We start from the raw sequence: 25,439 nt of genomic DNA, 5'->3' as shown, positions 1-25,439 counted from the left end.
TAAAGCTAGGGTCACCATACGTCCTCTTTTCCCCGGACATGTCCTCTTTTTGGACCTACAAAAATCTGCTGAATCCCCGCTGAATATCTGTCCATTGCCGCCTGCTCCCACAACATGTGTTTCGCTCCCGTGATTTTCGTGTCTACTCCTTTAAACATTCTAATATTGTATATAATTTGTGTGTGTGTGTGTATGTTAGACCGGCTTAATGTGTTTATGTAGTATGTTGGACTAGTTTAAGTGTTTATGTAGTTTATAAAACCTTACTTGTATCACACTTGACGTGTTCATTGTTTACTCATAACCGGAGTGAATAATCATGCAGATTTACGTTACAAGCTTATAGAATTGTACAGTAAGAAAGTTATTTCCTTTAACCAGGAAATTTAATGTCTTAGAATTGACAAGACGGTTGACCCTGAGTGGTCAGCTAAATATCTACAGTGGATCTAAAATATGAATAGTTAATTATAACTAGTTATGGTTAATTATTCATATTTCCCCATGAGCTGATTCGCTACAAGATGCACCGATTCCGATTTTCTTTCTAAGAACTATAATTGACAGCATACACAAAAATCTACTTTTCTTCAATGCGAAGTTTTATTTTCATAAAAAAACACAAGCAAAAAGTCAGTAATAAAATAAGAACAAATAAAAAACAACTGCACAAATAAATGCAATAGAACAAAGAGAGCTATGAAACTAAGTTTTTCAGGTTAAGTAAGTTTTTATTCAGGTAAGAAATACTACAGACATTAAAGTAATCAAATGTAAAATAACACATCCAGTGTTTCTGTAGTCTTCATTGTAAAAATTAAATACAGATGAATGCTTACTATTAAAGTTATAATACGTATTCAGTCAAGAGCAGAACATGATTTTCTTTGTCTTTTGTTCTTTGATTAACATGACAGACAGCAGCAGGAATATTGGACTGCGGTCCCTTTAAGAGTTTATCCACGGACCCAATATACTGTTACACAGCATGCATTCTCTTTCTCAACTATTTAACGTTCCAAAACAGATTGTGTTTAACTGGATACTCACCAAGACGGGTATTTTGACATCATTTTGTATATATTTGACCGTTTTAGCACAGTTAGTCACTTATTTTGGTATTTGTGGCTCACAAGCTGTTTGAGACTGAGCGCAGATTGTGCGATCATGTTATACTTTCCGCGTCCGCCAGTCTGCTAGGGTCCGCTATGGTATGCGTGACGTAAAAATAGTCATCGGAGAGTGTGTGCGAAGGCTCTGCGCGGACATCTGCGTGCCTCCCATTTTTTGTGCGCGGTCAGTAGGCTACTGCGCATGCTGTGTGAAGAGCCGTCGAGGAGGGACACCAAGTCCGAGAACCATACTCGGGCCGGCCAGAACGGGGCTACTAGCAACAGACGGACCCCATCCCAGCGTACCCTCTCCAGAACTCCCAGGAGCAGAGCGATCGGGGGAAAAGCGTACAGACGAAGCCTCAGCCACGTCTGCACCATGGCATCAAGCCCCAGTGGAGCTGGATGTGTGAGGGAGAACCAGAGCGGACAGTGTGTCGATTCCTGCGACGCAAATAGATCCACTTCCGTCTGGCCAAATTCCCTCCAAATGAGCTCCACCACCTCGGGGTGGAGCCTCCATCCCCCAGACCTCAGCCCCTGTCTCGACAGGATATCTGCCCCTGATTTAGATACCCAGGGATATAACCTGCTCTTAGAGAGAGGAGCTTCCCCTGAGCCCACAGAAGGATCTGGCGCGCCAGCTTGTAGAGTATCTACTTCTTGTTCCATTACCAGAGCCTGCCCCGGGGCCCACTAGTGTGGGGATGACCCCGTTGAAACGAGGTGGACGAGAACCGAACTGGATTCTGTAACCTTTCTCTACAATCTGCAGGACCCATTTTGAGATATTTGGTAGAAGTTTCCACACTACCAGAAAATCTACTAAGGGAACCAGCCTCTCGAGGCTGGCGTCTGGTATTATTAGAGGAGCCAGTTCGGTGCCCTGAAGCGGATGACCGGCAGGGAACGACCGACCTGACTGCTGTAGCACCCTCACTTGAGGGGGCGAGCTCTCCTGTACCGTACCGTACCGTTGCCGGGCGGCAGCTGGGAATTTCGCTTGTCGGAGCTCACTGAGCCCTGAAGCACCGAGGTGGCAGGGGTATCAATGAACCTCCATGAGGGCACTGAAGGAACAACCGACCTGACTGCTGCAGCACCCTCACTTGAGGGGGCGAGCTCTCCCATGCTGTACTGTTGCCGGGCGGCAGCTGGGATTTTCGCTCGTCGGAGCTCACTGAGCCCTGAAGCACCGAGGGTGGCAGGAGTATCAATAAGCCTCCGTGAGGGCACTGAGGAGGATTGGGCACCGTATACTGAGGTGTTATCCTTTCCTCTCCAGGTGGGCTGCCCTCAGGGACCTGACAATGGTAGGACCATTTCGCCGAGGTCCTCTTAGACAAATAACGGTCCGCAGATCCATTTTCGGTCTAGAAGACCCCAACTGGGAGCATCGCCCCGACCCCCGATCTTTCTGTGGACGGGTGCGGGTAGCATTGCTCTGTTTTTGAGACTGGCGATATGAGGAGCTTGATGGCTTGGGCTGCTGCCACTCACCAGCCCCACCCCTGAGCAGGTCAGCCAGGTATGCTTGTAACACCGCCATGGTGTGCAAACATGCGCCAGCCTGACCTACCGCCATATAAGCTTTCCCAACCAGACTCGATGTAAGCCCCCTGGTGGGAAGCTTCGGGGCCTTCAGGGACGATGCCGAGGATGGGGAGAGAAAGCTCGCAAGCATCTGCTCCACCACTGGCATCGCCCCATATACCTTATCATTCAGCCCCACGATGTTCTTTTGAATAATTCGAGACTGTGGGGCTGTAATACGGGATGAGTACGGTTTCTCCCACAATCTTGACATCTCAGCATGGAGATCGGGGGAAAACGGAAGGCCCCCGTCGTGAAGGCTGTGATCTGGATTCAGAACATGCTCGTCTAATTATTTTTAGGACGAGCGTCCTGTTTCTAGGCTCGCCAAACGATATTTTATTTTTGCACGAATGCACGAAACACACCCCATAATCACAAATCACACCTCATATGCGAGGATCATGGGCAGGGAGAAACACAGCGTTTGTAATGCCGTTCGCTCGCCATAGACTTTCTCATTGTTTTATATATATGAGTGCTTGTGCGGACAGACAACAGCAAATAGACAGACACATACACAGAGCGCTACTGAAGAGCAGAAGCTGGTTTGCGCCCAGACGGATGCGCTTTTATGCGTTCTGGTGTTTACGTCACCCTGCTTGTGACGTCTCGCTGCTCCATTGGACGGATTTGACACGTGCTTCAGAACGCGGTCACGCAAGGGCGTTCCCAAAGTGATCTCGACGCAGCTCGAGTTCCTGAAGGGGAACCACTTATATAGATTAGTGGTGATGTGCGCGCGTTTGGTATGAGTGTGAAACCTGCGGGCAGGGCCGTTTCTAGCCAATTTGACGCCCTAGGCGAAATCTCTATTGCCCCCCCCCCAATTATATATATATATATATAGATAGATAGTTGCATGCAACAATCAGGCAGCAATTGACAGCACTCTGATCTGGTGTCATACAGGCATCGTCAGATTGACAGTACTCTAGCCCAATAATGTTGGGGTATCCAGTGGGGGCGGCAGTCATATTTCAGGGTGACCGTGCCACTCTTTATCACAACCCTGCTAAAAGTGCCAGTATGTGCGCTCATTGGCGCCTCTTCAGCTGGTGGCGCCCAAGGCGAATGCCTAGCTCGCCTATGCCTAGAAACAGCCCTGCCTGCTGGAATGACTATAATGCGCAATACAAGCACAAGCTCTTTGAGACTGAGCGCGGATTGTGCGATCCACTAATATAGATCAGTGGTGGTGTGCGCACGTTTGGTATAAGCGTGAAACCTGCGGGAATGACTATAATGCGCAATACAAGCACTATTTAACCGGAGCGAATGAGACGTGTGTGAGAGAGAAGGGGTCGTTGGAGAGATGAGAGTTGTGAATGCGCGGCTGATGTTATTGCCTGTGCCGCTGGTAACACAACGGATCGGCTCGAAATCGGAAAGAAGTGAGACCGATCATGAGGAAAATCAGCCGATTCCAATCCCTGACCAATTGATCGGTGCATCTCTACTTACAAGATACTCAAGCATGGTCTTGTCAGTCATCTCTCTTTATTCTCGATCTAAGATCAGTCAAATCTGACTCCTGCAGCTCTTGTTGAATGCAGGGTTGCCAAGCCCGCATTTTTTCCACAGAATTGGGCTACTTTTAAACTGCTGCCATGGGTTGATTTTCCCAAGTGGGTTAAAGGTTTGAAATATTGCATAAATTACATTTGACTGAAACGCTTGTATTGAAACCTTTTGCATTCTACCTATAATAAAAGTTTCATGGTCTTCTACATTAACTGTTCCCTCCTGGTGGAATGACCTGCCCAACTCAATTCAAGCAGCTGAGTCCTTAATATTTTCAAGAAACAGCTGAAAACATATCTCTTTCATCTTCATTTGACCCTCTAACTCTAGCACTCTCTATTATAATGATAATTCAAATTTTATCTTCTTGTTTTTTTTTTATTAAAAAACTTGACCCTCTAACATTTGCACTCTCTATTCTATTTCTATTCTAACAACTTGTTTTATTTATAAAGAAAGAACAGCCTCTAACACTAGCATTATCTATTCTTTCTACTTATTTTATTTTTATTTATTATAAATAATGACCTTCTAACACTTGCATTATATATTATTTTTCTGTTCTATTGACTTGTTTTATTTTTATTTAAAAAATTACCCTCTAACACTAGAATTCCCTATTCTTTTTCTATTCTTTCTACTTGTTTTCTTTTAATTTATTATAAAAACAAAATAAGCAAACAAACAAAAAAAACCTTGCTACTTATACTGTTAGTCGAAGCCCCACCCACGAACGCCTTCCCCTACTGTACTTTTTTTGAAAAACTAAAATATGGTCACCCTACTAAAGCTAAACTTCCCTTGTAATGACTTGCAATGAGAAGCGTTTTTAAACCTGTTGTCTAACAAGATATATAACGTTTTAACTCCACAACTGCTTCCTTTTGTGATCTGATGTGGCTTCTTGTCACAGAATGAGGCAGAAAATATGTTCTATACTATAAAATGCATATGGTAAAAAGACTATGTCGATTAGCAATGGATTATAAATGAACTTAATTATGAGGAAAATACCAAAGATGGCTTGAATAACAGATAAACTATACATTGTCACTGTTGAGTGTTTATTGTCTTTGTTTTATCATTCAAAACATTTATATCTTCTGTTTACTCAGTTACAGCGATAGCAATGTTTTTGTCCATATTAGCAAAGAGTATAGGGATTTCCTGAGTCCTACTCCTTCTGTGATGCACATGTGGAGTTTCTGCTAGGCGCCCTCTGGCGTCCAGTATGAATGAAACAGACATTAAATGTGTTTATAGCACTCAATAATGGCCAATCCATCCTATTTTGGGTATTTATTTATTTAATTTTTGTTTTTAAGTATTGGTTCAGGCACCGGTACCATTTTAAAGTATCAATTTGGCACCGGTATCGTAAAAAACCCAAACGATACCCAACCCTAAAAGGGCACGTGTAAAATACAGTATGTCATCCACTACTTGTCTGAAGGAGACATGCAGGAATTCCTGAAGCATGGCAAAGGGACGCAGCATCTCGTTCCCCTTCTCAGGGAACCATGCTTACATGCATAAGCTGAAACATTCCCTTTCGAATGGGAACTCTACGCTGTGTCCCCTAGAGGGCGCTATGGGGAATGGTATACCCACGCTGCTATGCTGAAGCGATGAGTGCATTATTGGCTGAACTAAGTCAAAGACTCAAAGGAGTCCTCACCCCTGCACCAGCAACACGACCATAGACTAGAGTTTCTCAAGAACGGAGGCCTCAACAGGAGATAGCAATTCTAACTACGTTCTTATTGAGGCCAGCATCCAAGAAGGCTCACCGACAGCCTAACATTTAGAGCCAACTGGCCCATGAATCTCTGCAAAGTGGTGGCCTAAATACAACATCTCAATGAGAGGCAGCATACCAACACTCCATACTATCTTGCCAATACCTTGCCGAGCTCTAGGAGCGGAGGCATCAGCATGACGACTCTCTAAAATGAGCGGAGGCCTATCTCTGTTGGGCAGAGGCCTCAAAGAAATAACTCTTTGTAGTGAGAGGAGACCTGACGATGCTCGCAGTAAATGGCCAAACTTTAGGAGCAAAGGCCCCAGCATAATGACTTTCTAAAACAAGAGGAGGCCTAACTCCAGCCCACGCTCAGGACATCTTGTAAGGAGGCTCATAGACAGCTTACAACTGTCCTAGCAGAGCTCTGGTGAGCGAAGGCCTCAATGAAGGTAACTCTCTGCAGCGAGAGGAGGCCTAACGATGCTCGCAGTAGACGGCCAAGCTCTAGGAGTGGATTCCTCAGCATGACGACTCTCTAAAACAAGAGGAGGCCTAATTATGCCCCAAGCTCAGGACATCCTGTAAGTAGGCTCACAGAGACCCTACAACTCACATATGCTGTCCTAGCAGAGCTCTGGCGAGCGGAGGCCTCAATAAAATAACTCTGTATAGCGAGAGGATGCCTGATGACGCTTGCAGTAGCCAAGGAGTCTCAAACAGAGCCTAACAACTTAGCAAGCTGCCTAGCCGAGCTCTATGAGCAGAGGTCTCAGCTTAACGACTCTCTAAATTGAGAACACCTAACTACGCCCCACACTCAGGGCATCTTGCAGAGAGGCTCACAGCAGTTTTACCAAAGGCAGTAACTAAGGAGACTCACAGAGAGACTACTGCTTAGTAAACTGTCTGAAATAGATGACACATTCACAACCAGCCTCTAATGCCGAACCATCATAAGGCAGATGATGGAAAGAAATATGCTTCCAATAACATCATAGGTTCAGCTTCGGAGATGTCTCTCCATAGCCACCATGGCCGCCATGGATTGAACTATCGCTGCTAAAAACGCCCCAGTATCTCAGAACTCCCACTTGAGATTCCGGACTCCCTCATTGGACAAGCCCATCTTGAGAGGTGTGAATCTTTGCAGGTTTTAAAGGCCGCACTTCATGTGACCCGCACAGTCGGTGGTTTGTTGATTTCCATAAATTTAATTCCTTATGTCTCTTCTCTGTACTGAGTTAAGGTTTAACCCTTTCCTATACCAACGGTATGCGTGTGTGTGTGTATGTGTATGTGTAGATTAGTTTAAGTGTTTATGTAGTTAATAAAACCTTACTTGTATCACACTTGACGTTGTTCATGGTTTTCCCATAACTGGAGTCACTTAATCATGCAGATTTATGCTACAAGCTTTTGTAGAATTGTACAGTAAGGAAGTTATTTCCCTTAACCAGGAAATTAACGTTCTTAGAATTGACAAGACAGTTGACCCTGAGAGGTCAGCTAAATATCTACAGCGGATCTAAATATTCATAATTAATTATAACTAGTTATGATTAATTATTCATATTTCCTCATGAGCTGATTCGTTACAGGCAGTTTGTTTTGTGGCAAGGAGAGCTAAATCTGTGGAATGGCACAGCTCCTCCACTACCACCGGGGGGGAGTCCCTGGTCCAGGTCCTTCAGCAGGTAAGCCTGGTAGGCCTGCAATGTGGCCATTGTGTGCAAAGCTGCCTCTGCCTGACCTGCTGCCACATATGCTCTGCCATAAAGCCATGATGTAACACGCAGCGGCTTAGTCGGCATCTTCAATGCGGATGCCTCACCACCAGAGAGATAGCTAGCCAGCGTCTCTTCAATCAGAGAATTGAAGAACAAACGGTCTCCTAAAAACAAAAAAAAAGAGCATGACGCATTTTACAGGAGTCCTTTTATACTCTCGGCTGCACTAGTTGTGACGTCATAGGCTGCTGCCTGCCTGTGAAGTTCATTGTCATGTTTGGACTCATGCTTCAGACAATGGTAATGCCTGAGGCATTCCACATAGCGCCCTCTAGGGGACGCAGCGTAGAGTTCCCATTCAAAAGGGAACTTGGACGAGAGCAGAGCAGTATTATCATCAATTATCAAAAGAGATACAGTTGTTGGTTTCAATGTAGTCACACACTAACATGTTAAAACAAAGTAAAACTCTGTGCACATTATAGCAAGGCATGATAGGTTTGCGGGATTGCTTTGCACATAGTATTAAACATTCCTGAAACTTCCATCATCACAACTCTATGAATAATATAAAAAAATAATAAACTAAACAATTACACTTGCAGTAAGCACATATTTTGTGGTCAAAATAAGCCTAAAATTCAAAATAATAAGCCTGATTAGGGATAGCAAATATCCATTTCCAAAAGCATAAAAATAACTTGAAAAAAATCATTTGAAAAATTTTAATTACTTTATACTCACAGTTTTGGAAAATGTTAAATAGTCAGAAAATGTAAAAAAAAAAAAAAAAAAAAAAAAAAAAAATTTAGTTTTATTTATCATGTTTTTGTTTGCCATTCATCATCAATTTATTTATCATATGTATACTGTTTTATGTTTAATGTGTTTTTGTAAAGTCATAATTTTGTTATAATCCTATTTTGATTTGTTTACTATTTGCAATAGTTACTATTTACTTCTCAGTGTCCAGGTCCGAAAGCGTAAAGCAGGCACGAACTTATGTTCGTTTACATAAGCGCAGGGCAGTGAGCGCATGCAACACCATAAACAATTACGTCAACTTTCGGAGACTGCGCATGCAGTTTGTGGCGCTGTTGCGTAAACAGGTGTTCCGTCGTTGCGCATTCTCCAAAACATAACAAAAAAACTGACTGAAACAACAAAAGTAGTACTGAAGAAGTACTTTGCCAAACTTCACTTTTGCTACCCAAGTATATCGGTTTTCGTTCAGTGATTGTTGTATGAGTCAAAACATAAAATCACTTAACACATGACTTTTAAAAAAAAATGTTTATAAACTCAAATTACATCAATACACCATGACAAATACACACACACACACACAAAAAAAATATATAAAAAATAGAATAAAATATATATAAATATAAATATAAATATATATATATATATATACCTTTTTGCCCATGCAGGCGCATTAAAAAAAACAGGAATTATTCAACTGCTTTGAGAAGAATAATATTGGACACAAACCTCATTGCTTCTTAAGCATACTGTCAACACAGAATCTGAATGTGTGAAAGGGAACCAGATTTGAGGTTCTTCTCAATTTGAGAACTAGTCTCCCACCCTCCAAGCTGAAAGCATCATGTAGCAGTCCCATCACAAATAAGGATTACAAAAATCATCTGTAATATGGCCAAAAGTGTCAACCAAGCAGGTTTTGGGGGGGGGGGGGTTTGCAGTGAATGAGGTAGTTGCATCAAAGTCGCATGTAATGCCTGATTGGTTATCAAAGCAGTGTGAGGATTATGAGTCAACAATGAAATTTAGATACACACAAAGAATTCAGACACATAAACAAGCCCAGCCCCTTGGCTCCCATCTTCTCCCTTTGGCTTCAACCACGTCAGCTTATCATGTCGTTGTTTGAAGGCCTCGACCCTAGCCACCCGCCCACTCCTGACTCCAGTTAGGGGGCTTAAGGTTGAGGCAATACTTTAATGAATCCGATGTGGGAATTTTCAATATACGGTTCACACTCAACTAGTTATCCTGAATAATGAGAGCTGGAGAAGCCCACAGCTGGCCACAGTACAGCAAGACTCGGCTGCCAAACATTTATGATAATGGCCATTCACTAGCACAATGCGGGATTAGCAGCGCAATGAACTTGGAAAGTGTCCACCACAGTTCTCACTCCCTCTCTCTTCCTCACCCAGTCCCCATGCAAAAAGGTATGTATAAAATTTCATTTATAAAAACAAAACATTATAAGAAAATTGTCGTGAGCAATTTTGCTTCTCAAATAGATCCATCATGCTTAAAGAACATTTTAACTAGAAAAAAAAAGAAATTCTAATTAAGACTATTTTGGTCATGTTTGAAATAAATGCAGGTTTGGATGTTTATATTTGCATATCATTTTTAAATGACTTCATAGAGTCCTCTGTTGACAAGTTGTCATTGTGTGCACATCTGATCATACATCTGATGTGGATTTGTGTGCACGTTGTGCATCTGTGTGTGTTTTCGTGAGTCTTCTTTGAGGGTCGCTGCCATATTCTCTCTGTATTTTCTCATTTCAGAGGGTGATTGGTATTTGGATGGATTTGTCTATCAGACTCAGAGAGTGATGGCTAGAGCTTTTAACAAGTTAATTTTCTAGTCCAGTTTCCCTGTGATTGCTGGGAGACAGCACAATCCTGGGAGAATTAAGTCTTGCTATCTCCAGTGCTGCATTGTATTGGAGCCCTGCAAACCGCTCTGCTCCAAAGAAAGAGATTTAGATGTTGTGTCATTGACTGATAAAACACTCCATCCATACAGATTCAGACAGAGAGAGAGAGAGAGAGAGAGAGAGAGACATCAACATCCATTGGAAAATAAATACCTAATGCACATTCTTACAATATGCATGTTAACTCTTGATGATTTTATGATTGATAGTTTATACTTTTAAGTAGAAGTAAAATGCCTTTTAGTATAATTTAAAAAAATGTCATTGACTGATAAAACACTCCATCCATACAGATTCAGACAGAGAGAGAGAGAGAGAGAGAGAGAGAGAGAGAGAGAGAGAGACATCAACATCCATTGGAAAATAAATACCTAATGCACATTCTTACAATATGCATGTTAACTCTTGATGATTTTATGATTGATAGTTTATACTTTTAAGTAGAAGTAAAATGCCTTTTAGTATAATTTAAAAAAAATATGCATATACATGTCATTTTGCTGTGAAATCTTTAATGATTTTTATAAAGTAAATTTAAAAATAACTTGTATATTTAGTAATATTTAAAGATGAACATACTGGAGTGAAGCAACTCACTGTAGGTTTACTTGATTGTTTTTATTTTTTTTAATTATTTATGATTTCTTGCCCCACAATTAAAACTACAGAGCTCTGAACATAAAACTAACCATTATTTGATGCATAAGGCTTTTATGGCCCATATAGTATTATATATAGTGAGAATATGGAGCTCACACTCGAAAAAAAAAATATATATATATATATATATATATATATATATATTTTGGTCCTCGAGTGTGAGCTCCATATTCTCACTATATATAATACTATATGGGCCATAAAAGCCTTATGCATCAAATATTATACAAAACAAAAGTGTTTTAAATGATTAGAAACATACCTAAAGTTTCAATAAGCAGTTCAAAACTATTTTGTGTGTCAGGCTTTCCAGGTTAAAAATACTGCATTTTAAAATAATTCACATTTCATAATAGGAGACAATGCATGCTCCAAAAGACCTCATGTAGCAGAACTTTTAATAAATAATAATACATTTTCTTCAAGTATTCTTCATTTTTCTTTCCACCCTTCCCATTTACTGTATACCCGATTCCTTGTGAATTTAATGGCCAGCCACCATTTGAGTAATTTCATACAGCCAAGTCATCCATAACCAAGACAGAAACGAATGAAGACTTTAACACCTGCTGCTCCTGGTGTCCAACGTGGAGTTTGATATATAAGGGGGATGTCTGAAGAAATCCTCCTCAGGCGGGTTCCCCACCTTTCTGTCAAGAGACAGGGGTCATTAAGTGCTTTAATTTTTTTAATAGCAGAATTAATCCATTCTAATAGGTCACTCAGTTCAGAGGCAAATATAAGTAAGGCAAGGGAACAGAGCAATACATCTGCCTGCTAAACATACTAATGTGTCTGTTATTATTATTATTCTGGAAATAATTACCTCAGCCCTGAGAGGCATACCCGGAAAAATGAGGCGATCAGGAATGTCGGGATGAGAGAGGGCCTCTAAGGTGAATTAAGCAGGGACGTGCCCCGCAGGATTGCTGCTTGACACCGGCTGAGAGAAGATGAGATGGCGTCCTCGGGCCTCTTCATACTGACGGAGCTCTTGGGAGACAGAAAGAGACGAAGGCTGGGAGAGAGAAGAGGCTGCCACATGTATCCAAATGTCAAATTTAGTCCTGGAAAAGAAAAGAAAAATATGCATAGATATATTTTAGGAAATTTTCTCCTGGAATGGAAACAAACACAATGTTAAATGATCTGAGGGGGGAAAAACAGGAGACACTGGTGAGGTGTGTATCTGTATATTTTGTGTACAAATATGTGTACTGACAAGTTTATAGATAAACAGGCAAACTGAATATAATGGGCTTTTCACACGTGAAATTGTTAACCCAGGGATTTAAACCATGGATAAATGTAATCCCGGGTTATCCTATTGCATTTTTCCCATTGCTCATCCTTTATCATGTGTTACTAATTAATCCTGGTTAATCAAGTTTCAAGTTTTCACACTGCACACTTGTAATCCCCAGGTTAGCATTATAATTGACATATTTATGAGGTCAATAAAACAGTTTGGACAGTTTGCAATGGGTATACGTCTTTTTTAATAAAAATGCCTTTAATAACTGTCTGTAAAACTTTTGGCACCTAAATCCGCTCAAGTTGTTTTAAACTTAGATGAATAAATACTGCTTCATCTTTACTTAAATTAATGTGGTTTTATTGCATTTTTAGTTTAATTTCATTAACATTACTGTCACTTTATTTGTGTATATGTAGTGATTATATGTAATATACAGTACGTGACCATTCAAAATATGTTTTTTTAAGAAATATTTAGTTTTGTTATTTAGCAAGGATTAAATTGAGCATTACATTTAGCATTAAATCGGTTAAAAATGACAAAAAATATCTTTACAATGTTACAAAATATTTATTTTTAACTTTCTATTTGTCACGGAAACACCTGCCTCACCAGCCGAATCAGCCTCCTACACCCGCTCACAATCACCTGATTACTGATCACGGACACCTGCACCCACTTACCACACCACTCAAATACTCACTCACCTCATTCACTCATTGACTGGTCTCAAGGTTGCAAGCTATTCTGTCCTGATTCCTCGTCTTCCACTCTGCCTGTTCCCCTCGGAATCCTCAGTTCCCGGCCGAAGGATCAGAGTGCCGACCCAGATAAGGCTGTGTTTTGCTTCCCTTACTGCCTATGTTGAACTCTTTTTGGTTGGAAGCCTCTCTTAAGTTCCTGTGATTAAACTCTCTACTTAACGTTATCCTGCCTGTCTGCCTCTTAGTCCCGGTTGTGACAGAAGACCAGTCCCGCAAAACAAAACGGATTACAACACGGACTATGGATCCTCAGAGCACCTCCTCACCAGAACCCTCACCCAGTCGGACTTTCACCCCCTCTCTGCCCGCCTGTCCCATGGCCCGGCCAGCCAGCTTCTCGGGTGAGGCAGCCCTCTGCAGCGGGTTCCTGCTGCAATGCTCCCTCTATCTGGAGATGCAACCGCACCTGTTTGTGACCGAATGGGCCAAGGTGTCGTTCATCATCTCGCTACTGTCGGGACGAGCCTTGCAGTGGGCCGAAGCCTTGTGGACGGGCCAGAGCCCGTGCATTCACTCACTGGAGGGCTTTATTCAACACTTCCGGGAGGTATTCGGTCAATCGACCACGGAAGTAATGGTGCATGAGGAGCTCTTTCAACTACGGCAAGCCGAACTATCCATCCACGGATATGTGCTGCGCTTCCGCACACTCGTCGCCAGCAGCGGCTGGGACGAGGCCGCGCTGCTCTCGGTGTTCCGCCGAGGCCTCAACCCAGGCTTACGCCGACAGATGGCCATCTATGATGACACCGTGGGCCTCGACAGTTTCCTCCAGAAGGCGGTTCGCATCTCCCAGCACCTAACCGCGTGCCCTATGGAAGCGATACCCGCTGCCGCTGCCTCGCCCGGCCTCTCCACTCCAGCACCAGAGCCCATGATCACGGACAGCTACCACCTGTTGTCCTCAGAGCGATCTCGGAGACTCACCCATGGGCTATGTCTCTACTGTGGGTCCCAGTGGCAGCTCCTCCCGAATATCAGGCATTCCAGGACGTGTTCAGCAAGCTTGCTGCCACTCACCTGCCACCTCACCGGCCATGGGACTGTGCCATTGACCTGCTGCCTGGGGCCCCATTTACCCAAAGGACGTGTCTATCCCCTGTCGATCCCGGAGAGAGCTGCCATGGAGGAGTACGTGCAGGAAGCCTTACATCAGGGGTTCATCTGTCCATCCACCTCACCCGCAGCGTCGAGCTTCTTCTTCGTGGCCAAGAAGGACGGGGTCCTAAGACCCTGCATCGATTACCGGGCCCTAAATGACCAAACTGTTAAGTTCGCCTATCCCCTTCCTCTGGTCCCGGCAGACTTGGAGGAACTCCGCGGAGCCTGTGTGTTCAGCAAGCTAGATCTCAGGAGTGCATACAACCTCATCCGCATTCGCCGGGGTGACGAATGGAAGACCGCCTTTGTCACGCCCACCGGGCACTACGAATACCGGGTCATGCCTTATGGGCTTTCCAACTCCCCTTCCATTTTCCAGAACTTCATGAACGAGATCTTCCGAGACATCCTCAATCGGTTTGTCCTCATCTACATCGACGACATTCTCATTTACTCACCCACGCTCGAAGCCCACCGTCACCATGTCACCCAAGTCCTCAAGCACCTCCGCCAACACCACCTGTTCCTCAAGGCCGAGAAGTGTGAGTTCCATCAGTCCACGGTTCACTTCCTAGGATATATCGTCACCCCGGCCGGAGTACAAATGGACCAGAGGAAGGTGGAAGCCATTCAGAACTGGCCCCAACCCAGTACCATCAAGGAGATGCAGATGTTCTTGGGGTTCGCCAACTTCTACCGCCACTTCATCGCCCACTTCAGCCAGATGGCGGCGTCCCTTACCGCTCTCCTCCGACGGAAGGCCAAACTCCTCACTTGGACCCCAGATGCCCACCAGGCTTTCAGCCAGCTCAAGGCCGCCTTCTGTACGGCCCCGGCCCTGTCACACCCAGACCCCAATCTCCGCTTCCTGGTCGAGGTAGACGCCTCGACCCTGGGAGTGGGCGCCATCTTATCACAGTGGCGAGGTGAACCCCCTGTGCTCCATCCATGTGCGTACTTCTCACGGAAGTTATCCCCGGTGGAGCAAAACTACGACGTGGGAAACCGGGAGCTACTAGCCATCAAGCTCGCCCTGGAGGAGTGGCGGCACTACCTCAAATGGGTGCTTGGCACCCTCCAACCAATCACCGACCATAAAAACTTGCAATACCTCCGAGAGGCCAAACGTCTGAACCCTAGGCAGGCCCGCTGGGCGCTGTTCTTTACCCGCTTCCTCTTCGTGGTCACTTACCGTCCCTAGACGAAGAATGTCCGCGCGGACGCACTTTCCCGCCTACACCAACCGGATCCGACCCTCGAAGAACCCGAGCCCATCCTGCCGCCTGCCATCTTCATGTCTCCCATTCAGTGGGCTCTCACTGACCAGATCCGTGCCGCCACTCTCACCGAACCCGCTCCGCCGGGAGGCCCAGAAGGGAGGAGCTATGTCCCATCCACCCTGCGTGTCACCCTTCTGGACTCAGTTCACACCTCTCCGGGATCGGGGCACCCAGGCAGCCGCCGAACCCTCTCGCTCCTCCAGAGCCACTACTGGTGGCCCCACATGGCCCGGGATGTCGCCCGGTATGTCAGGGGATGCTCGGTCTGTGCCATCACCACCACGCCACGTTGTCTACCCGAGGGGAAACTGGTTCCTCTACCCATCCCTCGCCGTCCCTGGTCCCACCTGGGGGTGGACTTTGCTACGGACTTACCTCCCTCCAACGGATTCGCGACCATCCTAGTGGTCGTTGACCGATTCTCTAAATCCTGCAAACTCATTCCCCTGCGGGGACTACCTACCGCCCTGGGAACCGCCGAAGCTCTCTTCCAGCATGTGTTCAGGAACTTCGGCCTCCCCGAGGACATTGTTTCGGACCGAGGACCGCAATTCACCTCCAGGGTCTGGCGAGGGTTCTTCCGCCTCCTGGGAGCATCCGTCAGTTTGTCCTCGGGATACCACCCACAGACCATTGGCCAGACCGAGCGGAAGATCCAAGAGATCGGACGGTATCTTCGGGCCTACTGTCATGACCACCAAGACAGCTGGAGCCAGTACCTACCCTGGGCCTAGTACGCCCAGAATTCCTTACGCTAGGAAACCACAGGACTCACCCCATTCCAATGTGTGCTCAGTTACCAGCCGCCCCTGTTTCCTTGGACCGAGGATCACTCAGAAATCCCAGCGGTAGATCACTGGTTCCGTGAGAGTGAGAGGGTATGGGACTCAGCACATATCCATCTCCAGCGGGCCGTCCGGAGGCACCGGGCCAACGCAGAAACTCGTCGGTCGGACAATCCCCTCTACGAGCCAGGGGACCAAGTCTGGGTGTCCACCCGGGACATCCGCCTCCGGCAGCCCAGTAAGAAGCTGAGTCTCCGGTACATAGGTCCTTTCCCCATAGCAAGGCGCATCAACAATGTCACGTACCGGTTACACCTGCCTGCCCATTATCGGATCTCCCCCACCTTTCACGTGTCCTTGCTAAAGCCCTTCACTAATCCTCTTCTCCCTCCCTCCACAGAACACGAGGTACCCCCCCCCTCCGCCCGAGGTTGTCCCCGACGAAGTCATCTACCGAGGCAGGGAGATCCTCGAATCCCGGCGGCGAGGCGGCCGGCTTCAATACCTTATAGACTGGGAGGGGTACGGTCCTGAGGAGAGGGCATGGGCAGACAGAGAGCACATACTGGACCCATCTCTCCTCAACGACTTCCACCAGGCTCATCCAGACCGCCCCGCTCCCAGGAGCCGCGGTCGTCCTCGCCGTCAATCTCGGGCGTCGGGAGACGCCCGTGGGGGGGGTGATGTCACGGAAACACCTGCCTCACCAGCCGAATCAGCCTCCTACACCCACTCACAATCACCTGATTACTGATCACGGACACCTGCACCCACTTACCACACCACTCAAATACTCACTCACCTCATTCACTCATCGACTGGTCTCAAGGTTGCAAGCTATTCTGTCCTGGTTTCCTCGTCTTCCAGTCTGCCTGTTCCCCTAGGAATCCTCAGTTCCCGGCCGAAGGATTGGAGTGCCGACCCAGATAAGACTGTGTTTTGCTTCCCTTACTGCCTATGTTGAACTCTTTTTGGTTGGAAGCCTCTCTTAAGTTCCTGTGATTAAACTCTCTACTTAACGTTATCCTGCCTGTGTGCCTCTTAGTCCCGGTTGTGATACTGTTCTACGTTTCATCACAGAAATAAAATACATTTTGAAAAATGTTTCACAAAAATGTTAAGCAACACAACTCGTTTTAACACTGATAATAAATATAAATGTTTCTTGAGCAGCAAATCAGCATATTAGAATGATTTCTGAAGGATCACGTGACACTGAAGACTGGAGTAATGATGCTGAAAATCCAGTTTAGTCATTACAGGAATAAATTACAATTTAAATTATATTAAAAAATGTTTTAAATAAAATAAATTGAAATATTATAACTTCTTTTAAAAAATATTTTATAACTTTATTTTTGTTCAAATAAATGCAGCCCTGGTAAAGCATAAAGACTAACCAACTAAATAAATAAATACATGCATACATATCAGCTTGTAATATCTAATTTTTCTTTCAAACACTGACACTAAACAGCATGCAAATATATAAGTTTATGACTGGTTGACTGTTGCTAAAGAACTTTTAAGCATTGTGCCGCTTCAGACTTCATACCTTTTGTTGGAATTCAATGCTAACCCTCCTCTAGAAGGTTAAAAACAGTGCTAGCCCTAAAATCACAATTGTGAGACTCTGCTCTAAAGTGATATTAAAGAGACGATAACCCAGGATTAAGCACAGTGTGAAACACTCTTGAGAGTGCTTGTTTGAATTAATTATTGAAGAGCAATTCCCTAAATGCAAAGAGAGGAGGACAGGGTGAGTGTGTGTGTTTATCAGTACACTTTAGGTCTCAGGGCTAACGGAGGTCTTGAACTGTCTCTAGGCCTGACATTGCCCTGAGCCCTCTGATGTCAATATCCCCGTCACTTAGAAGCCAGCCATACATACACATGAGGACCTGTCACTACCAGGGCAACCTGTCACCTAGCAACACCTGCAGGTCAGTGACACCTGTCCTCACTGCCTCTCCAATCTCACCCTGTCTACCCCCATTTCACCCCGATGGCATGCTGTCACACCCCCGTGTCATCTTATGACAACCTTATGTCATGCTGTCATGGACTTTGTCAAGCGGTGGCAGGACAATACAGCATGTCCTAATTTGTACGGGAGCAAAGAGGAGAATCAATGGTAGGAAATGAGCTAATATCTTAATGATGTCTCTTATGCTCCTAAAGGAGACGGTACACACTGTGCCGATGGCTGTGAAGAACTAAAACCCGGAAGAGTCAATGTCACAATATAATATTAGCGAGTCTAGCGCTGAATATATTGCACCACAACTTCGTCACTAGTTGTCATCTGTGATCCACACTTTCGATGACATGTGCTACTGAATATACGGATGATTTTGTGACACCAGTGGTTCACAGTGTTTAGGTTTTGCAGTTAAGAAATAAGTGCTACACACTGTCAGGAGTTTGAGTGCTAATGCGGCTCAGGCACAACTTCCAGAGCGTCATCCATTACGGCAAGCTTTCTGAGGGAACCTGCGAGGGTAGGAGGTGCAGGTCATTTGCCTAAGAATGCGGAGAATGATAACCCATTTCACCCCAACGATGCGATCAGTCTTTGTTCAATGAGAAAGTGAAGCACGAGGGGACTTTGGTGCGATCACAGACACACACCGTCCCTCATTCCCCATTGCCTCCATCATGCTGCCTCTGCCAAGTGTTTCGTTTTGAAGTGCATCAAAGAAAGACTGCCCTGCCCCCACTTGCGATAGAGGGGCATCAGAGAGAGGAGTGGGAGTGGAGGAGTGTTTTGTGTAAGATTCAATTTAATTGTGTCTTTTCCCAGGGTTGATGATGATTTCCATTTAAAAAAAGAAAGGGAACGGGCGAGATGTAACTGATGAATTAGCCTTATGAGACTGAGGGTTGTGCCATATTAGACAAGAAAGAGAGAGAGAGAGAGAGAGACGCACACATTACTATCAAAGATAGAAAGCAAAGACTCAAAAATAAAAACTCAGTGACAACAATCTAGCAGCCACAACCAAACATTGATTCTAAATGGCCTCTGCCAAGTGTTTCGTTTTGAAGTGCATCAAAGAAAGACTGCCCTGCCCCCACTTGCGATAGAGAGGCATCAGAGAGAGGAGTGGGAGTGGAGGAGTGTTTTGTGTAAGATTCAATTTAATTGTGTCTTTTCCCAGGGTTGATGATGATTTCCATTTAAAAAAAGAAAGGGAACGGGCGAGATGTAACTGATGAATTAGCCTTATGAGACTGAGGGTTGTGCCATATTAGACAAGAAAGAGAGAGAGAGAGAGAGAGACGCACACATTACTATCAAAGATACAAAGCAAAGACTCAAAAATAAAAACTCAGTGACAACAATCTAGCAGCCACAACCAAACATTGATTCTAAATTAAATTAAAGGGGACATAACACAGACAGTTTCTGTCAATCTCGTGTTAATCTTGAGTACCTATATAGTAGTATTGCATCCTTCAAATCTCCGAAGAGTCTTTTTTTCCAGATTTATAAAAGCAAGTTACAGCTATCCACCTTATTTTTCCCATAAAAACGGGCGTGGCCATTTGTCAATTTAATGTGTCTGGCTTCCGGTGTCATCTGCTTCCAGCTATTTTTAGCTGTACCAAACAGCTCGTTTTGCAGCCTGATATTGCAAACTGGTGTGTCTTATAATATTGTTTGAATCTATTATCTTATTTTTGAACACACTGGTTTGTAGTGCAAACAGTTTCACCGATATTTTTCTCGTTATTTCCCAATGGCGGGTAATGAACCAGAAGTCTCGCACATTTACAGAAAACTTCTTACTTCCGTGTTGAAAAATAAGGTGGATACGATTCTCTCTGAAATCAGCCGAGCTCCTGGAGGCATGCCATGTGTGGAGCTAAAGAGTCAAGAGCATGTTCGCATTGTTTACATGCTTACACACTGATTACCAACAAAGCACAGAAATTTGATGCAGTTTTACTCACCGCCTGAGGTTCCGACTCATGACCCGGATCTTTTATTGCTGGGACTGTTCCATCTTTCAGTAACAAACGATCTGCAAATCCAAAGGCGAACTGGGCCTTGTTTATAAATCATTAGTCACTGAAATGACTCCGTTGCTGCCCCGAAAAAAACTAAATGCATCCACTGTTCCCTTAACGCTGGGTTCTTTGGGAAGCTGAAGAAGGTTATCTTTCCCTCACAACCAAAAACACACTTCTTTGAAGACATTTTCAGTAACCCATCACTGTAGAACACAAGATCCAGGGTGCGTGGTTGGATCCACATCTAGGGGGTGGAGTTTGGTAGGTTTAGGGGTGGAGATGGGTGGGTTTAGGGGTGGAGACTGGTAGGTTTAGGGGTGGAGATGGGTAGGTTATGGGTGGGTTTAGGAATCAGGGGGTGGAGACGGGTAGGTTTAAGTATATGTAAGGTGGGAGGAGTTGGATCTGGATCCAACCACGCCCCCTGGATCTTGTGTTCTGCAGTGAGGACCATCTCAACATTTTTCTCGAGCAAGTCCTGTGCAGCGCTGCCGACGTCTTCCGTATCCGGGTGACAGAACGTTGATGGGCATGTACTTGCTCTGGTTGATGTGTGCGCGCTCTTCCGGGAGAAGCGCCCATACAAGGAATTCTGCCCTTTGTGACATCTTGAAGGGCCATGCTCGAAAAAAACTTTCCGAAACTTATTCAAACCTGGAAGGAGTGTATTTGGCACAGAAATACCATGTCATACATTCAACTCTTTATTTATTTTTTTTTTACTTTGGCCATGTTTGCCATGAGAGTCCAACTCTTTAACAGTGTAAATAACTCAGAATGCATGAAACAGCATTAGACCCCCCCTCTTTAAATGAGTTCATAGCATTAGCCCCCCCCCCCCCACACACACACACACACACGCACACACCCCACACCCCGGGACTGGGACCTAATTTTCATTTATTTATTTGTCTTTATGCTGACTCTGTGCTTGTTTCAATAATATAAATAAACAAATGTGAGACAGGAAATACCATGAATAAAGTAAAGTAAAATAAATGAAATGATAATGATAAATAAAAGGCTCCCTCTTCAAACATAATAATTTTTAACAATATCACACTTTTCTGTTTTATGGCCTTGTAATACTGTACTGTGAGATTCAAAAGTGAATGAATGAATGAAAATATTAAATTAAATATATATGTATATATATATATATACCAGCAGGGTCCCAGCAGCAGTAGTCCTTATTACCCCGTCACCAACCAGTTCACCATGGGTGGCCCGGCTATCTCCATGGCATCTCCTATGGCCATCCCCAGCAACACCATGCACTACGGGAGCTAAGGCCAAGGGACGGCCTCTGCATGTCCAATTACCCCCCACCTCACCCCACCCTACCCCTGCAAACTGACTACAGCCAAATTCAGAATACCAAAACCAGTGCACCAGTCTGACCATCACTTTATTCTCGCTCGCTCTATATATAGATATACATGTATACATATATTTATATATATATATATATGTATATATTCTGTCACTGTCTTTGAGTTTTGACACTTAGGCAATTTTATATACAAGACATTTAATCACAGAAATTTAACATTGAAATTGACCGAAAAACAAAGATGTGAGGCAGGAAAGGACCATGAATAGGTAACCTAAAAGCCAGCAGAGGGCCCACCTCCCATGAGTACAAGTTTTTTCACCACGGATCCTCTAAAAATAAAGAGACTTAGAAAAAAGGAAAATAGAGCATTAAAAGCCAAACCCACCACAATAGCATGATGGAGGCCAGAAAGGCTGATCACAGCTGCTCACAGCACTTAATGCATCATTCACCATTGTAGGCTTCTTTTATTTTATTGTATTTATTTTTTTGTTATACATGCAATATATGTTATACATACATGTTATACAACTGCCAAACATAATGCTCACCCATTATAACCACACACACTATAAAGGCATAATGACTAATTAGGCTGAGCACATATCAGAGATCCATAAATTTACAGAAAATCCATATGGTAAACTGATGTTTCGAGCTTCAATTAGTCATTTAAGAATAGGCACCAGGCATGTGAGGATATAGGAGCGTAATCAGGTGTTTAACCTACACCCGCAGTTACCTGGAGCACAACTATCAATCCGATCAATAAATCTTTGCTTGCTAAACTAAACTAAATGTGACATTCTTACTCTTGGTTCATTGCTTCCATTTGCGTAGGCCATTGCTCAAAAGTTTGGGGTCGGTAAGATTTTTTAATGTTTTTGAAAGAAGCCTCTTATGCTCACAAAAGTTGAATTTATTTGAAAATACAGTAAAAATAGGAATATTGTGAAATATTACTTTTTAAAATAACTGTTTTTCTATTTTAATGTATTTAAAAATTTAATTATTTCTATGATGGCAAAGCTGAATTTTCAGCAGCCATTACATGATACATAAAAGTATTCACTTCTTTCCACAAAACAAACAAACAAACAAACAAACAAACAAACACACACACACACACACACACACACACACACACACACATACATACATACATGTGTCTGGGAGCAGTATGAGCCGCGGGTAGGTGTGTGAGCCCTCTAGAAAATTGCATACCAAATGTTTGTGCACTTTCATGCAAATAAAGAGTATAACGTCCCTGTCCAATCTATCCACCAGAAACCTCCACTGTAATTAAAGTCTTTTAATATAGAAAATTAGAGTGTGTGATCTTTATATAGCAGCTAATTAACAGAGAACCAGTCCTCACTAATGAGACCAAGTAAGCACCCCAAAAAAATCACTAAGTTACACTGAATATATATATATATATATATATATATAGTGTGGGATTTGCATATGCTCAAATCAAGGTGAATTAGGATGAGATTGTGACTGTCACCCCAAAACTTCAGACTAACAAATGTGAATGACAATATCAAACAAACACATAGCAGTTAGAATATGGTAAATGTTAAGATTTAATTGTGCTGGAAGAAGAAACGTGAATATATATGAGAAAACACATATATATATATATATATATATATATATATATATATATATATATATATATAAACTACATTTTTCGAAAATGATCTTCGTTTGTGTTTCTACAGATATAATACATTTTTGAAAATAACACAAATGTGAGAAAATGATGAAATATTGGATGAACTGTCCCTTTAAAAAGGACTGTCAACTCCTGACTGGACGTAGATTCATTCAGTCTAACACATTATTAACCATAACATCAACAGGAAAGAACCTCTTTTGCTGTACAATACAGCAAAGCGGTCACGTCCACCCAATTTGCACAAATCTCTTAAATTATATCCAACGTAAACAATGTGTTTTATGTCTGAAGGTAGAGACAGTCCTCAACAAATAAAGACGTTTTTTAGACCGTCGAATGTGATAGCACATGATTTCCAGCTATTTATTTGGAAATGGTTTCACTGTTAATCTTTCGAAACCCGCAAAGGTAGCTTAGTTTAAGAAATAATAGGTCCAAAGGCGGGAATGCGGTGTCCTTTTTCAGATTTACCGCATTATTGGATCAAACACGTCTATCTTGCCTTCACAGGAACAATAGAGTCCTCTATTCTCTGCTATCAAGGATGGATGGAGTGCGGCACCAGGGAAACGAGATTCCAGAGCGGCTAACCTGAAAGGCGGGTATTTTCTCCCCGATCAGGTTCCTTCTGAAGCATGGACCCTTGTTTGATGCTAACCGGGCGAGATGTAATTAGGCCCGGCTTCACAAAAGGCCCCACACTATGAGAGCAGACTGGATGACTCATTAGGAGATGAGAGATTAGATTAAGCTTAGGTATCCTCAGACCTCTGCTATACACCTGCCCGCTGGAGCACACAGCCAGGCAGGTGATCCTTTCCTCTATCTCCGTGGCCCTCTGGCTACCTGACCCACAAGAGAAGGTCAGACTCTCTTGGGGCGACTAATGGATGTTAAAAGAAGAGGAGGGCAGGCAGAGTTGAATTTCAATGCAGGCAGTCACATCCAGGGTGGATATTTCCAATTGTGGGAAAAAAAAAATTTAATGCCGATTTTGTCATCAAAACTATGATGATGTGACAACGGTTTGCTTGATTTATTTTGTGGAAGACCAGGGTTAAACAATGTGACCTCAATAAAAAGTTATTCTCTGCTATCAAGGATGGATGGAGTGCGGCACCAGGGAAACGAGATTCCAGAGCGGCTAACCTGAAAGGCGGGTATTTTCTCCCCGATCAGGTTCCTTCTGAAGCATGGACCCTTGTTTGATGCTAACCGGGCGAGATGTAATTAGGCCCGGCTTCACAAAAGGCCCCACACTATGAGAGCAGACTGGATGACTCATTAGGAGATGAGAGATTAGATTAAGCTTAGGTATCCTCAGACCTCTGCTATACACCTGCCCGCTGGAGCACACAGCCAGGCAGGTGATCCTTTCCTCTATCTCCGTGGCCCTCTGGCTACCTGACCCACAAGAGAAGGTCAGACTCTCTTGGGGCGACTAATGGATGTTAAAAGAAGAGGAGGGCAGGCAGAGTTGAATTTCAATGCAGGCAGTCACATCCAGGGTGGATATTTCCAATTGTGGGAAAAAAAAAATTTAATGCCTATTTTGTCATCAAAACTATGATGATGTGACAACGGTTTGCTTGATTTATTTTGTGGAAGACCAGGGTTAAACAATGTGACCTATTTTAAAAGTTATTTTAAAAGGTTTTGTTTCAAGAGACTTTGACAGACAGACCGAAACAGGCGAGCAGCAAGTGTCAACGTCTGTCATCGACAGGATTGTTAGAGAGTGAAAACACTTTTTGTCTCTTAGAGAACAAAGCAATTCTTTGTCAGTGACAGAAAAGTGTTCACATCTAGACAATTAGCCACATTGTGTAAAAGTGTCGTGTACGACCACACACATACAACAACTGAATGAGCAGAAAATAGTTGTGTTGAAAGTTTTGAAAAGACCTTGACTGTTTGGATCATTCTTGAAAGATAATCTTTTCGACAACAAACACAGTTTCTGTTATAAGGTATAGTGATATACTTCACAGTGGGGACCAAATGTGAAAGACCACAAATCATTTTTTAAAATAAATTAATTAATTAAAGGCAACACTTCAAAAAAGCTGAAATTCATTTACATTAATTAACAGCTAACATGAAAAAGTATATTACAATAGTATTTATGTATGTTAAAGGGGTGGTTGATTGCG

At 43.6% G+C, this 25,439-nt stretch overlaps 1 long non-coding RNA gene across 1 annotated transcript in view; it reads right to left on the bottom strand.

Annotated features, from left to right (window-relative positions):
• Window positions 1-11,510: 11,510 nt before the first annotated feature.
• The window catches only part of LOC107564070 (uncharacterized), a 36,524-nt gene continuing 22,595 nt past the window's right edge, over window positions 11,511-25,439 (bottom strand). Inside the window, exons 2-3 of the long non-coding RNA XR_001606180.1 lie at window positions 11,888-12,128; window positions 11,511-11,711 (exon numbers count right to left, since the gene is read on the bottom strand). This is a non-coding gene — a long non-coding RNA (uncharacterized lncRNA). The remainder of the gene's footprint in view (window positions 11,712-11,887; window positions 12,129-25,439) is intronic.

The sequence above is a fragment of the Sinocyclocheilus grahami genome, unplaced genomic scaffold, assembly GCF_001515645.1.
Source record: "Sinocyclocheilus grahami isolate Dianchi unplaced genomic scaffold, SAMN03320097.WGS_v1.1 scaffold907.1, whole genome shotgun sequence".
In the NCBI taxonomy this organism is placed as follows: domain Eukaryota; kingdom Metazoa; phylum Chordata; class Actinopteri; order Cypriniformes; family Cyprinidae; genus Sinocyclocheilus; species Sinocyclocheilus grahami.
The sequence above is the reverse complement of the archived record's forward strand: the minus strand, read 5'-3'. Positions and strand labels throughout refer to the sequence as shown.